The following is a 17,065-nucleotide window of genomic DNA, read 5'->3' on the forward strand; positions in this document are numbered from 1 at the left end:
ATGCTCCAGACCATGAGACTCAGAGGTGATCTGGGGAAAGCACCAAAGAGGCTGATCCAGAGCACGGAATGGGGATCCCTTCTGCCTTTTACTCCTGCTAGTTACCTTAAGGAGAAAAGGCTCAGTTTAGTGCCAATTTTGTGTTTAATGCTCCCCGCCTCCCACTGCCCCCAGCATTTGTTGACACTCCCCCCCCCATCTCCACTTCTTCTAACTGAGAGACAGAGCAGACCTGGGCCACAGTACCGAGGTAGAATTTAATCACATCATTATTTATTTCTTTGTATTTATTTTGATGGTTAGCTTCTATTTATGACAAGTGATATAATATGCCATGTAAGTTGCATAATAACGCTTATTTTAAAAATAATGTAATCAAGCAAAATGGGGATGTGATTAAAGCAAGAATAAATGGATAATGGCAGGGGTGGTTTACAGACAGGGTGAAACACAAGTGGCTGGAGTTGGGGAAGAGCGGCTATCTAGTACAGACTCCATCCTTTGTAGATAGGGAAACTGAGGCCCAGAGAGGGAAAACAACTAGTGGCAAAGATGGGACCTGAACCAGGCCACACTTGGTCCTGCCCCTCACAGCCTCCCTCCTTCTCCATTTTCTGGGCCATTTCATTTCTCCTCTTTCCGAACTTTGCTCCTTTTTTCTTGACTTCTCAGCTCCCTGTCTCCCTCTTCTTCCCTCTTCCCTGCTGCTCCCCTTGGAATTTCCATTTTAGATTGTCCTTGCTGTAGCTGAGGGTGGAAACCTGAATTAGTGCAAAACCACTGTGAGATGTGTTAGAAAGAAGACTGGCTTTGCATCCAGCCCTGGATTCCAGTCCTGACTCTGTCTTGAACTGAGTGAGTCGAGACCAGCCGCTCACCTCCTTTGGGAATGGATTCCTTTTCCCCACTGGAAAATGACAGCAATCCCACACCCCTGGGGACCAGGGACCATTGCGAGGCTTAAATGAGCTGATGCCTCTAAAATGCCGAGCCCAGAGCCTGGCATTTGGCAGATGCTCCATAGATGCTGGTTCTCTAATAAACTGGTTTCTTTTTAAAGGAATCGCTGTGTCGCTGTGAGTGTCCTTGGTGTGTTCGGTGACACTCTTGACAGCAGATCAGGAGCCATAAAACAGCTTTAAAAATGGATAAGAAGTCATTTATAATTTGTACACTCATTGTTGGAATGCAAATGATGCTGCTAAAAGCCTGTGCTCCTAAGTGGGCTTGTTAAACCATCAATCTGCTTAGCAAACCCTTTTCTTCTCTGGAGCACAGGTAAAATCCTACTGCAAGTTTAGGGGAACAGAGCTAGGAGACTGGCTTCTGGGAATGAGATGTTACTGATGTGGTAGCCATGGGGCTGGGTAACCCATGTGTTCTCTGCCTTCCTCCCTCCCCAAGCTGTCCAAATCAGGGGGCCAGGGGTGGGCGGTAAAGTGGGAGCAGGAAGGAATGCAATCCAAGCTGCAGTGGTCACAGATCTTTGTTTTGGCATTAAGTACCAATCCATCTTCTCCTCCCTCTTCATCTCAAATACCCCCATCAGCCTTTCTAGGAATAACACCCAAACCCAAGAAATAAACTTCTCAACTCTCAGGCCACAGAGCATCTACAAGGAGAGTGGGTAACATGGCAGGGTACATATCATATTTTCAGCCCTTTTCTGACAGCCGCACGTCTGCCCGGGTAGCACATCTTCGCTTGGACATCCCATGGGCATCTCAACTTAACATGATCCAAACCACACTCATCATCCTTCCTGGCCTGACCCCATGGCCCCCAGCATACTTCTCCTCCCAGATCCCCCACGCAGAGAGAAGCACCCCTGGGTCACCCATAACCCTTATCGCTAAGCCAGGAGGCACCCTGGTCTCCCCTCTCCCACAGTCTCCCATGTTGGATTTGACTCCTCTGGAACCCCTCTTCTCCTCTCCCTCCATTGACCCTGGGTCCTCTCACCTTATAAAAATCCTCTCCCCGGCATCTCTACTTCTAAATCCTGAGGTCTTTTCCAAAGCCAAGTGAGGGGGGAGGAGGGGTCCCCTGACTCCCTGGGGAGGGGTCAGTGGTGGGCAGAGCTCAAGCTCGGCTAGCCAGTCTCCAGCTGCCCCACCCCCACCTCACCCGTCCAGGGTCTGCTGGCACTTAGCCAGGACACAAGGCTATTCTAGATGCCCAATCTCAATCTCTGCACCGCCAACCTGCTCTGCAGCAGTCCCATTCAATACGTGGAAAATCAGCCCTCGGTGGGGACATGGCACCCCTCTTGCATGCCTGCACCAGTATTATTTACTTCCAAGCAGTGAGGATTGGGCCAAGCATACAGTAGGTGCTGGGTAAGACCTTGGGTGAATGATGGCTGGTACCATAAAATTCAGTTCCACATGTGGAGATGCTAGGGATTTGGAGGATGCGGAGGTGGTCAGTTTAGCATTGACTCAGCATCTCCAGGAACTTTAGCATTGAGCTTGCTGGGATAAGGGACTGAGGAGCCTGTCTGACTGAATGATGCCTTGAAGTGATGTCCCACTGGCACCTCTAGCTCAGGATGGCCAGACTTGAGCCAAACCCTTTCATCTGGACTTTGAGGCCGTTTGGGATGTGGTTCCATCAGTCTTCCCTGCTCATTTTTGGCACCTCTGTTCAGGCCTGCTGAGATTGTCACCATGCACTATCATATTTTGTATGTCCAACCCTCTTTGCAGTCACTCATAAAGACCTAGCTGCCTTTTGTCCCCTGAAGAACTCCTACTCATCCTTCAAGACCCAACACAAATGGCTCCTCCCCTGTTCAACCCTCTCTAGGACCCTGAAGCCCAGCCGGTTTCTTCCTTCCCTGGGCAGACCTTCCCGTCATACATCACATGGCACCACAGTTATTTAAAGAACCATCCCCCTGGCAAGACAGGGGACACTTCTGGGTAGAGGCCCTATTCTAGGTCCTTGAATATCCACATGACTAGCAGAGAGCCTGGCATATGCAAGGCCCTTAATAAACATCTGGCAAAGAATGAGGGAAGGAGGTATGGTCCTTCAGGGAAGTCCTATAACTGTCTGGCTTTGGGTGCAGTCCAACAGCAACCTTCCTTCCCCAGAATTCTGGGCCACCTCAAGTTTAGGCAGAGCCAAGTCCTGCTGCTGCTTCCCAGAATCTCCAGGAATGAGCTCTTGAGCCATTTCCTCCTTCATTCTCAGCAGCAACAGCTCTGACACCGACAGCTTTATCTGCTTTGTTTTTCTAGAAGTCCTGGAGCCCATGGCTCCATCCCAGCCTCCATGGGTCTGCAGCTCCCTCCGCTCCTCATTTACTTTCCAGCTCCAGCCCGCAGAGCAGGTGGCTCCTGTGCCCGGGGCTCCCAGCCAAGGGGCTGCAGGAGCTGCAGGGCAAGGACTGCCTGGGGCTCTGGCTGCTTGCAGCAGGGGCTGACAGAGCTGTAGCTGCAGAGCCCACAGCCGCCCCCACTCAGGACTGCGGCTCTGGCAGCCGCAAGGAGACTTTGGGCATCGATCAGTCCTGCCACCACAAGCCTCCTTCACACACCTGGCTGAAGCCGGGAGCTTTCCAAGTGTGCGTAAAAAGAAATAGAAAATTAAAGAAAAACATCTAAGGGAGGGCTGTCAGTGGGTGGTGGGGGTGGGGGTGGACAGGAAACCATTTGCAAGTGCAGAGATGCCACCGGACACTGGATGGGGTGAGGGGAAGGTCCTGACAAACATGGGTGGTTGGGTGGGGGGCTCCAGATAAGTGAAAGTTAACCCTCTCAGAGCCAGCTCTTCTGCCTACCTGTTTTCTGATTTGATTTGCTCTAATGGGAACGGGTTTAAAGCCCACAGCAATGCAGCAAACCCTCCTTGTAACTTAAGCATCTTTCCACGACCCAGGGCTGATGATGTGAACCTCCACTGTCATCCTAAGGGGATAGGACACTGTGGTGACTTTGGTGTATACCCAGGTGTGCAGGCTGTTTCCCCTGACCCTGAATGACCCTACAATGCTGGGTCACTCCTCAGCCCTGGAACCCTCCCTCTCCCTCTCTCTCTCTCTTCCTTGGCCCCCACCACACTGTGGTTCCGATGCCACAGCACAGCTCCAGCTGTCTGTCCGTGGCTTTCAAAGCCCCTATAGCTCTGGAAAAAACTGTGACTCAGTCTACCATCCCTGACCTTTCTTGTCCTTTGCCCCTCTCCCCACCTTTTTCCTTCTGATGTCTCTCTACATTTTTTCTGGCCTGCCATTCCAGACTTGAGCCTTGGGGGTCTGATGGATCCCATTCCTTGACATCAGTGGGCACAAGACTGCCCCTGCCCCTGCCCCATCAGTCCTGTCCTCTGGACTCCTGAAGCCTCTCATTCCCTTGAGTAATTTTGGGGGGTTGGCCCAATTTGGGGGCATATCCAGCCCCTCTGGGGCTGTTCCAGAGCTTTGAGGCAAAAGAAGTCCCAAAGCAGGAAGGTGAAATGCATTTGAAGAGAGCAGGCCTGGAAGCTTGCAAAGATGCTGGAGGGGAAGGAGAGAGGGACGGCAAAACCAATTGAGGGGCCGTGTCAGGATCAACATCGGGCACCAGCCTCGGGAAGCTGCTCCCAAGCTCCAGATCATGGGCAGCACACTGGGCAAGCAGCGGGCAGCCGCCTGACCCAGGCTGGACGGGTCCATCCAGCTCCCTCTACTCAGTGGGGAAGGGGGGCATGCAGGGCAAGTCACTTAGCCTCTCTGAGCCTCAGTTTACGTGCATATGAAACAAAGAGAATGATGCACACACCTTTCAGAAGTGGTGGAGGTCTCAAAGGCAAATGAGCTCCAGGTTCGCTGCACGCCCTCGGCCCACGACTGCTATGCAAGAGAAGGGATTCCTCGCTCCTGACTGCACCCCCTCCCCAAATCCCCAAAGAGGCAGATGAAAGACAACTAGAACTGTGAAATATGACCCGCAGCCAGGAAATGGCCAAGGAAGCACCCAAGCCAGGGTTTTTGGAAGGTGGGAGGGAGCCAGCAGGGAGAGCTGTGCAGGCGCTGGCTTTTCGAGATTGGACCCTGTGCAGGAGCAGCTTCAAGGGGGAGAGGAGTGAGAGAGGGTAACGGGCAACCCCCAGACTCACTTGTGCCTGCCTCTAGATCACAGGCATCTTCAAACCACTCCCCCAGCCTGATTTCTGGAGCTCTTTTCAAAACCAAATGTGCACAGTTATAACAGGACATCATGTCCTCCAGCCCGTATCGCTAAGTGCATTCCTCTTTCTAGATGCTCCTCTCCACACAACCTGGGAGAAGACCACCAACATATGTACCATAGGAAGGGAACAAAATTGTGGGGGAACGGACTTCCAGGTGAAAGCGGCTGACTTGACAGGTTCCAAACAGAATATTGTAGCCCTTGTTCACTCTCCAAATGGCAGGCCCTGTTTGGTGGAATCAGGGTTCCTAGTACGATTCTCCTTCAAACCAAGGCCTGCTTCCGCCCCCTACATTCCGCTGGCTCCCGGGGCCTCACCCCCTCCCCCATCTCTTTTTCTCCCCCCTCCCTCTCTTCCTCCCCCCTCCCCACCTCCTCCTTCCCTTTCATGGTATATACAAAGAAAGGTATTTCGGAAAGAAGTGTAACCGCTGCCGAAGAGAATGCTGGGCCAACTCTCTGGGCCTCAATCTACACCTCTGTGAAATGGGAGGCCTGGGGCGGGAGAGGGCCCTGCCAGCCTGGACATACGTCCAGGTCAAGCCAGGCAGAGCCACACATGCTGCTGAGGGGACACAGGAAGAGCTTCGCTCAGCGGCCACAGGTTATGTAAGCATCTTGCTGTCCCTGTCAATGGGTGACATGCAGCCTGGCCTGGGCAGGATGCTCCCACGTCACAAGTGGGAGGCGAGGACCCAGGGCCCACAGGTGTGCCACCTACCATCCAAGCTGTTTCAGGACCAAGCAGTGGCTGCATCCAGCCTCAGAAGGCGCTCTCCCCATTCTTTGTCTGTTTCAGCTGATGGTTCCCATCCACTCCCAAATGGTGCCCGTGATTCCTGGCTTCAGCCTGGCATTCCTGCTAAGTGCATTTTCCTTGCAGAAGTTATTTTAGGTCATTCTTATGCACCCTGGGAGGGTGGGCAGGGACCATTTTACAGATGAGGACTGATGAAGGCTGGAAGCAGAACTACATGCCTGCTCTGGGCGTGCATGTATGGCGGGGGTCAGAGGGGATGCCCAGGGTGCAGTCAGGGGGTGCAGGTCCACTCTGGCCTCTCCAGCCCCCAGCTCTCCCCACCTTCCTCCTCCTCTCCAGGAAAGCATCATCCTCTGTGTCATCCAGCCTCCGTCCTGCCCGGCCCCAGAGCTCTTGCGTCAACCCCTGATGTAATGACAAGGTGTTGCTCTCCCTTGCTTGATGCAGGCAGCCCCAAAAAGTTAAGGGACCTGCCTGCGGCCACACTGCTGGTGAATGGGGCAGAGCTATGCTCTAGAAGAAGACTGGATCCCTCTCCTGGGTGAATTAGATGGGATTTAGGAACTGGCCCACTGCTGCTCCAGTCGGGTCTGTCCTGGGCTCCCCAAACTCACATTTGCTTTTTCTGTGTCTCAGTTCTCATTTTAACCTGTCCTCTCTCCTTATCTACCTACCATCACTCAGAAAAATCCTTTACAGGCTGCATTAACTTCAATCTCTGGCAATAAGAGCGCATGACCTTGGACAAGTGACTCAACCTCTTTCGGCGTTGCTGTCCTTGCCTGTGAAATGGGGCCGAGAGCAGTACTGCAAGGACTGAATGAGAGGATGCATTTGTACAGCCCAGCAGGTTCCCGGGCACAGAGAAGGCAGACCTCAATAAAAGCAGTTGTGGTGGCTGTTTCGCCTGCCCTGATGGCCCCCAATCAGAAGGGATCCCCCAGCTCTACATTTCTGTCACCCCCCATGTGGCACCCACACCCTGTCCTGTAGCGAGTGCCCCCCCATCCCTTTCCTCCCACCCCACTGAGCTCCAGCAGTAGCTCCCACCTTAGCCCCTCCCCAGGTCCCACAGCCCCGCTGGGGTCTCTTCCACCTGCCTCTGCTTCTTCTTCACTGACAGTTCCCACCTTGGTCCCATCCAGGCGCTGTTTGCCGCCTCCCCTCCTGGGCAGCCACTCAGCTCAGGGTCTTCACCGCAGCCTCCATCTTGCCAAGATCAGTGGCTGCTTCTGGGTCCTCCTCCTCCTCGACTGGTGGCAGCCTTTTAACACTGCAGCTCTCTGCTCTGTGTGAAGCACTTGCTTGGGGATCCCACGCGCTCTCAGTTTTCCTCCTACCTGGTTGCTACTCCTCGGTCTTCTTTGCTTCTCCTCCTCGACTCAAACCCTAACCACTGGATGCCTCCAGGCTCAGTCCTCATTCTTTATTCCTCTTGACTCACTTCCCGGGTGGTCTCATCCGGCCCCGTGGCTTTAAATATGATCTATATGCTGATGTCAGATGCATAAATCCAACTCCTACTCTACGTCTCCATCTGGATGCTTCGTGAACGCCTCCAAGTTCAAGATGGGGAGTGCAAAACACAGCTCTCCATTTTCCCCTCCTGAACCTGTTTTCTCTCCATCGTACTGCAAGACCTAGTAAATGGCACCAGTGTCCACCCCGAGAGAGAGTCATCCTTGATTCCTCTCCTTCCTTTCAACCCCACCAGCAAGGAAAGAGCAGCTCCACTCGGCTCACCCTCTTCATCTACTCAAATGTGGCCCCTTCTCCCCAGCTCCCAGCCACCGCCCTGCTCCAGCCACTGCACGGCTGCCCCTCAGCTTATTCTCCAACAGCGGCTGGAGGTTCTGTCACTCTACTTGTTAGGTTGCATCCCTTTCATGACCCCCATCATACCTGGAATTCAGACAAAGTCCTCACGATCAGCCCCTGCACCTCCTTATCTGACTTCATCCCCTACCTTCACCCCCCTGCCCTGTCCCTTTGTCCATCCTGGCTCCTTCTGTGTTCCCCAGCCTTTTGCTTTTCCCTTTTTCTGGAATGTTCTTCCTGGGTCTCATTCCCAAAGGTCCCCTCAGAGGCCCCACTGCACCCCACACCCTCCTCTCTCTAGCGTCTCACCGGCCTTTACTTCTTGATACTCCTTAAATCATATCATATAGGTATTTGTATACACGCTTATTGTTCACCTCCTAGTAGAATGCCAGCTCCCTGAGGGCAGGGGCTATGTCTGTTTTATTCACTGCTATCTTCCCAGGGCTTCACTCAATAAATATTTCTTGAACAAATGGATAATTAAGTGCCACGAAGAAAACCATCCAGCCACTGGAAAAGGTATCAGACAAATGGTGCCTTACAGAACTTTTTGCTTTGCAGTTGGTTGCTATAAAGATTTATTTACCCTGATGTGGAAGGAATCACAATAGGGCTGTACAGTTTAAACGGCTTGAGCTAAAGAGAGAGAGAGAGAAAAAATGCTTTGTTGGTAGATAGCAAACAGATGCTCTAAAAGCACAAAGTGCCAGGTCATTGACTTAAAAAATTACCGAGGGATTAAAGACAAAAAGACAATTAAGAAAAAATACACGGGGCTTTGGAGGAGTTGCAAGACTAGGGTTTTAATCTCATTTCTCCTATTTCCCAGCTGTGTGACCTTGGGCCAGTGGCATCCTCTCTCTGAGCCTCAGCTTCCTTATCTGTAGAATGGGTAGAACAGCAACACCTCACAGCCCATCTCCCAGAGTCGCCATGAGGATCCCATGAGGGGATGGGTGTGCGGGAGCCCATCAGGTGTCATTTGCGTCACTCATGTGCTAACATCTACCAGGACAGACATTTCCACAATACTTGAGCAAGGAATAAAGAGTCAGTTCCAAGTGGAACTTTAGGAATCCAAGTGGACTCTGGAAAGGTGCTGAGAGGGAGATTTTGTTGAATCAGAGGAAAGTGCTGGAACCAAGTTATCGTTCAGAAGGGGCTATGTTCGCTCAGTCGATCAACTGCTCCCTCAAAAACTCCAAGATTTGGGGCACAGTCCTGGGCCTCACCCTGGGCCCTGGCACTACACTTCAGGAGCCGGTGGCCTCTTCACCTCTCGGGACCTTGAGGCAGGCCCCAAGGTCCTTCCCATCCATGTTGGCCAACCAGCTAGAGTCATCAGAACCATGCACGCCAAGGGGCCGGGGTTGGGCTGTCCAAGCTCGGTACAGGGTGAGAGTTTGGCAAAGTCACCCCCAAGTATCTGCAAATGGTCCTACTTGCTGCCCTGGAAGTCTTCCTTGACTCTCTCTTCCTTTCTGCCCACATCCTGATATCTTCTATTCTGTCCACTTCCCACCACCCCGTGGCCACTCTCAGGTCCAGGCCACCACCCTTTCTTGCCTGGATGACTGCACCAGCCTCCCAGTGGGCCCCCTCTTCCACTCCTGCTCCCGACCATTTATTCATTCTACAGCAGTAGGTGGAGAACTCTGTTCCCATCAATCCCCTAACTAGACTCCTCCAGGGGTTTCCACATGGTCTTACGATAAAGTCCGAACTCTATAACAACCGTAGCCTTATGATGTCATCCCCTGCTTTCATCTTCGACCTGCTCTCCCACCAACTTCCCCCCTGCTCTCTGTGTTCCAGAGACACTATTAGCTTCTGTGTTTCCAATGCTTCTCACTCATCTCAGGACCTTTGCCCAGGCCATGCACACCCTTTGCCAGGAACACCCTTTCCCCTTATTTCAGCTTCCCTTCCCCTAACCTTTATTTTGGTCCATCCTCTATCATCTAGGACTTGCTCACCCATCCTTCAGTTTTCAGCTTAAATAACATACTTCCTCAAGGAAGCCCATATGGATCCCACCCCTTCTCCTTCCAGGTAGGCTCCCATAACAGATTGGACTTCCTAACACTCTTCATATCATAGCTATTATTTTGTTACTGGTTTTCTCCATTAGGGTGTAAACGCCACAAAGGTAGAGGCCATGTCTGCCTTGCCCACCCTCCACTAGCTCGCCATTACCAGGCACATACTAGGAACCTAATCATTTTTAAAAAATTGAAGACTCACCCTGGAATCATTTTTTGACTCTCTTTTGCTCTACCTACCTATGCAGCTAACATCCAATCACTGATTTTCCCTCATGTCATCAATCTCATCCTACAGACACTTGCTGAGCACCAGCTCCTCAGCCTAGAGGTCTGGTAGCCAATGGAAGAAGGTACAGACAGAGCCCTGCAACACCATATGCCCAGGTTCTAAAGAAGGGAGAGCCCGAGGAAAGGAGTGACTGCCTGGGAGGGGCTCCATGAATTGGGTTTTGAAGGATGCTTAGGAGTTTTCAAGATTGGGGGAGAGAAGTGGAAAACGTATGAACAAAGCTGAGAAAACGGAAAAGGTGCTAATATCTCTCAAATCTTCCTTGGAGTTCCACCTCTAGAATATATATCTAGACTCTCATCCCTAGCACATCTGCAAAGGCCTCCTAACTAGATTCTCTGCTGCGCTCTCTCTTAGCTTCCGTTTTTATTCTGGTCCATCCTTGCTCAAGAACCTGTGGGGGCTCCCTACTACCTTCCACCTTAGAGTCCCAACCCTGTCAGTAGGTGCCTCCCCCAGTCCCTGCTCCCCTGCCTCTCTCACTCTCAGTGGCTTTCGCTCTCTTCACTCTCCAACATAATCACCTTTACTTCTACTAAACTCAACAACCATCACCTTCCACATCCAACCTGCTTGCCCTCTTCCTCCTCTCCGTGACTGATTTTTAAAATCAAAACAACTTGTGAGTTGCCTGTAAGAAAAATTATTTTTTAAATTTGAGTTTTAACAGCCAGAAGCTTATTTTAACTATTTAATTGGGTATAGGCAACTCCCTGCTTCTTTCCTAGATAGAAGTGCTTGGGAGTTTCTTAGTAAAATTAACTTTTGCATCCTGAACTGTTTTTCTCTGACCTTGAGCAGCCAATTTGAGGTTGGATGGGTTCAGCCTGGAATGGTTGTACTTTTGTTTCTGAGTCTTGCTGGACAGATGAGTTTACCCAGGTGCACTGCTTGAAAGTAGGTGTTTGCATCGCACGTCCCTGGTGTGATATATACCCCCACCCTCACCCCACTCCCACCCCAGCTCCAAGCTCAGTGCTATGCAAAATAGATGGCCACGGCTGCACAGCACACGCTGCCCTCGAAGTTGGCTCTTTCAGAGCCACAGTTCCCAGGGACAGACAGAAGACTAAATGACTTTGACACTGGCTTTGGGTAAAATTTGTTTTGAGAAAAAGAACACTTTAGAATGAAAAGCGCTAACATAATTTTTCTTATACAGCTGACTGGCAAAATGGACACACATACACACACACACACACGTTGACATTGGTGGGGCCAGAGAATTTTTTCATAACCATAAGTACTCTTTAAAATTATATTAGCAGTGACAATTACACTGTGGGAAATTAAGAAAATGCAGAGAAGTACAAATAAAATAAGTCACCTGTTACTCTACCATACTTCAGTATCTGTTTCTCCAATCTTCCCTCTGTCTCTCTCTTTCTCTTTCCTTTCTACTTTGCCTACCTATGTTTCTTTCTATTTTTTTTTTAATGCAGTTAGGATTAATTTTGGCAAATTGCCTTTTCATTTAACACTGAAATAGGAACATTTTCCCCTACGCTATTAAAAATTCATCTCAGTCATAATTTTCAAAGGCTGTTCAGAATATTCCACTGTCTGCATGGGCCACCGTGGAGCCCCCAACCCCCTGCTGTCAGGCACTCACACCGTTTTCTATTTTTAACCAATATAAACAAGGCTGTGACAAACATCCTGGTAAATAAATCTTTGCACACATCCTGGATTATTTCCTTGGGGCAAACTTCCTAGAAGTGGAATTACTGGTTACACTTTGAAATAGGAAACTTGTTGAATTCTTGAACTCTCTAGTGAGTTATGTCACTGTCGGGGTATAACAGCTCTTGACCACACATCTTAAGGGCTCCTCAGAGCCTATGTCATAACATTATACATCTTCAAACAAAAGAAAAAGAAAAGAAAAAAGGAAGCCCAGACCATGTGATCACAGTCAACCCAAGAAAATGACACCCATCCCTGCGTAAAATGAAGTTGCCGTTCAGGCAAGAGCCAGTTTCCTTAGGAGGGGACGGAAAGGAAGTGCTTTGGCTGCACTGACAACACTCTGAGGACTGAGTACCCATTGCACAGATGAGGAAACTGAGGCACAGCAAGGTCGAGTCACTCACCTGTCCAAGTCTGGAAGGGAGGAGTCAGGATGGAAATTTAGGTGTGCCAGACTCCAAAGAACCAAGGGCCTAAGCTTTATCCCACCTTGCCCTGAGATGGTGTCTTCGGGGGCTGGTCTCGCCCAGAGCTCTCCCAGATCCAGTCCCGATGTCCAGCTCTGCCTTATGATCTTGCTGGGTGTGCATGGCAGGGAGGAGGCAGGAGCAGCAGGGAGGACGAGTGGAAAGGGGTCCTGGCCCACCACCCTGGATGCTGAACTATGTCACAATCACCCATGGCCACAGGCACCCACGAAAACACTCACCACCTTGAAAGCCCAAGAAGGAAGCAATAACATGACTGTGTCAGAGATAAATGCAGGCAGGAAAAATAACCCCCCCAAACAGAATCCAGATCACACCTGTGGCAACAAGGAGGTAAAATGGTGAGGGAATTGTTTTCTCTATCTGCCAACCTTTTAAAAACGTGATGTTTGCTGTCACAGGGAAAACAAAGGTCTTTCAAGGCAGGTGGCCCTGGGTTCGAATATTGCCTCTCACCCTGGACAAGTCACATCACTCTCTGAGCCTCAGTTTTCTCACCTGCACAATGGGCCTATCATTCTGTCTTGTCCTCAGGATGAATGGAAGCTGCAGAGTCCCATTACTCTCTTAGCATCGTACCTGGCCGGTGCACGGGACTTAGCAAATGCCAGTTCCCGCACCACTTAGCACCTTGCTGAGCCCTGGAAATGCACAGGGAACTCCGTAGGGCCCTACCCAGGGTGTGGAGAGGGAAGGGGCAATTGCATCCTGAGGCGATCAACACTGTAATGGAGGTCACAACCCATGTCCACCACTGGTTTCCAAAAATGATCATGAATTGGCTCCTGAGCTCGTGACAGAGCAAAATCAAAGAAAGGGCCGTGTCCACCTATGGCTGCTCCTCAATCCTTCCTTAGGACCACCCTTTTGCTTTTTTCCTTAAAATTTACCAGTTCTATGACCCGTTCCCAAAAGCCCTACTGGGGCTAATCTGATCGGGTAATTTCTACAATGTACATGGGCTACTAGCTCACACTAGACAGCATTTGGGAGGGGAAAGAAAACGAATGTAACACATGCTTATTACCTTAAATTTGGAAAACACATAAAGTTCAAATGGCCACTATTAACCTACAGATGACATTTTGACAAGACATTTTTAAAGAAGCTTTCAAAGTTTCTTCTTCATCCTCTCCCAAGGTATGGCACAAATAAGGATTACAGATGTGTGTGTGTTTTGGAGGGAATGGGTATTGGATAGGGAAGGCTCCACTCACATCAAACACCCTAGAGACAATTACTTACTCCTCCTATGAATGAGGTCAGCTCCACACCCACCCACCCCAGTGTCCAAGGCAACTGGCAGGTCTTGGCTGGCTTGTCCCAGAGAACTCACAGGAAGCCCCTGGGCAAAGAGGCTGCGTCTCTAAATGGTTGTTTGTAAATGATGTTTTAGAGCTGAGGGCAAGCTTTCTCAGAGACGCCATGGTGGGGAGGGTTGCAGGCTAGCCCACAGAGTCCTCACCCTTAAAAAGGAGCCAAGTTCAGTGTTCCCAGAGCCCGCTCAGTTCAAGTCACTGAGCTCCCAGGACGGTCTTCCATAGGCTCTCAGGCCTTCACTCTGTCCCAGGTCCCACCGGGGCTGGGCCAGACCCCTCTGCACAAGGGTTTCCCCTTTCAAGTCCCTCCCATCCCCTCCCCCTGCCCCCTAAAACACCTCTCAGTGTGGCTGATCTCAGTAAGATAATAATTGAAAAATAATCTGACAGCATTAAAAGTCACTAAAGTGTGAATGACTGACAGCCACCTAACTCACCCGGAAATACTGCTCTTTATTTCAAAAGGACATTTACTAATCCAATTCCATTTCTATTTTGGTAGAACTGCAACACCAAAGTTAAAGGGGAAAGACATAGGCTCCTGGGGGACTGGGCAGGGGGAAGTCACACATAGGAAATATGCCCAAACTTTAGCCTTCGGATCCACTTTCCGGCTTCTCTCTTCCTCTACTGCTACCCACAGCTTTGGTTTTCGTCCCATGCTCGACTGCTGAGATTTCAGTGACAAGAAGGGTAAACTGGAGGGGTGAGGGTAGTAGGAGTAGGGGAAACCAGGTGGGGAGGGTATTGATTGTACAGTCAGATAATTTGCAAACTGGGGGTTTCAAAATCAGCACTAGCTAGTGTGCGCATAGATGCAAGGGGCTTTTAGGAGCTGCCAACACAAACCCGGGGGTCTGGCCTCTTAACACTCACCTGTCTCCTCGGGGATTCTCTGTCCTCACTCCAGGGGCTGCAATAACCTACGAAGAAACAGATCAGAAAGGCAGGTCAGGCGGGCGTTTTCTCCAGATTGCAGCCTGGGGCCCTGGGATCCACGTCTGGCTCATAGATGTGCTTGGCCGAAGCAGCATTTAAAATTTAATATTTAACACAGTATTGAGAAACTAAGGGATTTCATGCACATTCTGCCTTTCTGGCTCCTCTCGGCCCATGTTCCCATAGGACAGGGAGGGGCGGCACTCCCCCCCAGTCCCAACTTCCCTAATTCCCTGCACCATCTCCAGGGCCCCTGGGCACTTGAGCTTGCAGCCCCCATGCTAGCTTTGATTCTGTGATCTGCAAAGTGCATGTGAACTCCTCTTTCAGGAGACAAATCTCCCAGGCTTGGCTGGGCTTCCTCCCTCTTCCTTCCCTTCCTTCTGCTCAGATATATTAGCTGAGAATTCAAGAGAGAGGGAAAGCCAGGCCCATCCCTGGGAGCAATCAAAGGTGAGAAGACCGAGTCAGACTCTGGTCAAAGCACGGTCAGCATCCCTTCCTAATATCCCTGCCCTGTAGGCTCTCGGGAGCTAAACCACTCATGTCCTGGTGCACCCGTGTAGTTTGAGGAGGGGTTGATAAAGGAACTATTTACAATGCAGTTCTCAGGGCGAGAGAGTAGAGACGTCTGCACTACACCCCTAGTCCTGAAGGGGGTGGGGATCGCCCTGGCAGTTGTCAGGGGATGCAGCCAGCCCAAGGTAACCTTGAGGGAGGGAGCTGGGAGGCTAAAGGCCCTAACATCACTCTTCTCCCTCACTTCTTATCCTGCCAGAGCTCCCCATTGATTATACCCAGCAGGAAGTCAGAGGGTGAGGTTGTCCACTGATGCCAGCCCTAGAAACCAGCCTCCTGGGACCCAGAGCCGGGTGGAGAAGGGTGGAGAGTGGACCTTAAGGGGCAAATAGGGCCCTGCTTCCCTGGGCCCTACTTACCTGCTGAATCTACACATCTGTGCCCCCAAGGTAATCCTAACCAGGCCCTCCCAACTCAGAGGGCTCAGTCCACCCCACCGCCACTGGGCCTTCGGTGCTGATCCTTCCCCACACCTGTCTCCTCTGCACTCTTGGCCTGAGCCTGAGTTTTCTGCTCCGTCCTCCAGCGTCTGCTCCCTGCCTCCCCCACTGCTTGGAGTCTAGCCAGGGCCCTTCTCTTACCCCTCCACCCCGGCCTGTCCCTTCTACTGTACACCCTGCAAATTCCTCTCACTATTGAGCCAGGCCGTGTCCTTCCTGGAAAAACAGCCCAACCCCGAGTTCACGGAGAGCCAGGTGTGGAGCCACAGGAGCCTATGGGGCTATGAGGTGGACACAGAGCCAGTCACAGGATCACAGAGCCGGCAAGCCACAGACTCCCCTGGAAATCTCTTCTGGGAAAAACACAAGCCAGATACAAGGCAGCCATGTGCTAGGTTTCATGGAACCCAGGAGGTCACCTGCTTTATGGGTGGGGAAACTGAGGCCAGGAGTGGGGTGGGGCTTCCACCAGGCCACCCGGCCGGAGAGTGGCAGAGCCCGTTCCATCTGCCTCACCAGATAGGCCCTTCCACCCGACCTGGGACGCACAGGCCAGACCCTCACCAGGACAGCGGCCAGGGCTCAGTTTACACAGCAGCTTTCTAATATGCACCGACGCTGAGTGAGGTCCCATTGGGCAGGCACTGGGCCAAACCCTTTAGCCTCAGTTCCTGGATGCCTTACCCTACCTCCAGGAGATTATTATTCATCCCATATCACAGATGTGGAAGTCGAGTCCTGGAGAAGTTACACAGCATGCTCAAGACTCATGCAGCAAGGTTGGTCACAGGGCGGGTGGTCCTGGGCTGGCCCCATGCAAGGCCCACCCCCACACACTCTCTCATTAATTTTAAATGTGGTAAGTATCAGCCATATAGTTATCTAGATGCCTCCAGACTTTTTCGCTTCATTCGCTCATTTCCCGACCCTCTGTGGGCCTCTGCCTGCCATCTCACCCATGTGAGGCAGACAGCTGAGAATTAGCCACCTGTCACGTCCAGTGACATGCCGGGGGCTCCCCCAGGCTCAGCCGGGGCCACCTGCTCCCCACCAAAGCCCTGAACCCACGAGGATGGCAGTGACATCCTGAGCTTGGGCAGCTCTGTTTCAGCAGCAATGCCCTCCTCTTCTCCAGCGGGGCTGTTGGGATGAAAGATTGATGAGAAATCTGTCCTCCCTAGTGAATTTTTAATTACGGAAGAAAGGAGACCCCGGCCCCTGTCCAAACCACAAATGTGGGAAGGGTGTTCTTGGGTGTCCCCACTGTTAATGTTTTATCCACACTGACAGCTGCCATGAACCCTGTATCCGTCTTCTACCTATAAATAATGGCAAGGGGCTGGGCTGGGAAAACCTACATGGAAGGTTCTGGAGTAAAATGAAGGTGAGTGAGGCTAGGACCCCACGTGGGCAGTGAGCTTGGGAGCCTAAAGGCCATCTGGGCTGCCGGAGTTCTTGTCCTTTCGAGTTGCAGGTGATTGCACCTGTCATCCTGGTCCCTCTTACAGACCTCCAGCTG

The 17,065-nt window shown here is 51.3% G+C and overlaps 1 protein-coding gene across 8 annotated transcripts in view; it reads right to left on the reverse strand.

Moving 5' to 3' along the window:
* ATP2B2 (ATPase plasma membrane Ca2+ transporting 2) overlaps positions 1-17,065 on the reverse strand; it is a 389,290-nt gene that overhangs the window by 298,505 nt on the left and 73,720 nt on the right. For 7 of the 8 annotated variants that reach the window (XM_037801944.1, XM_037801931.1, XM_037801845.1 and 4 more), the window contains one exon: positions 14,465-14,511. The gene's annotated coding sequence lies outside the window, so the exon portion shown is untranslated. Of the gene's footprint in view, positions 1-7,067; positions 7,208-14,464; positions 14,512-17,065 lie in introns of those variants that run through there. The other variant, XM_037801852.1, reaches the window with a different exon arrangement.

This window comes from Choloepus didactylus, chromosome 1, assembly GCF_015220235.1.
Source record: "Choloepus didactylus isolate mChoDid1 chromosome 1, mChoDid1.pri, whole genome shotgun sequence".
NCBI lineage: Eukaryota > Metazoa > Chordata > Mammalia > Pilosa > Megalonychidae > Choloepus > Choloepus didactylus.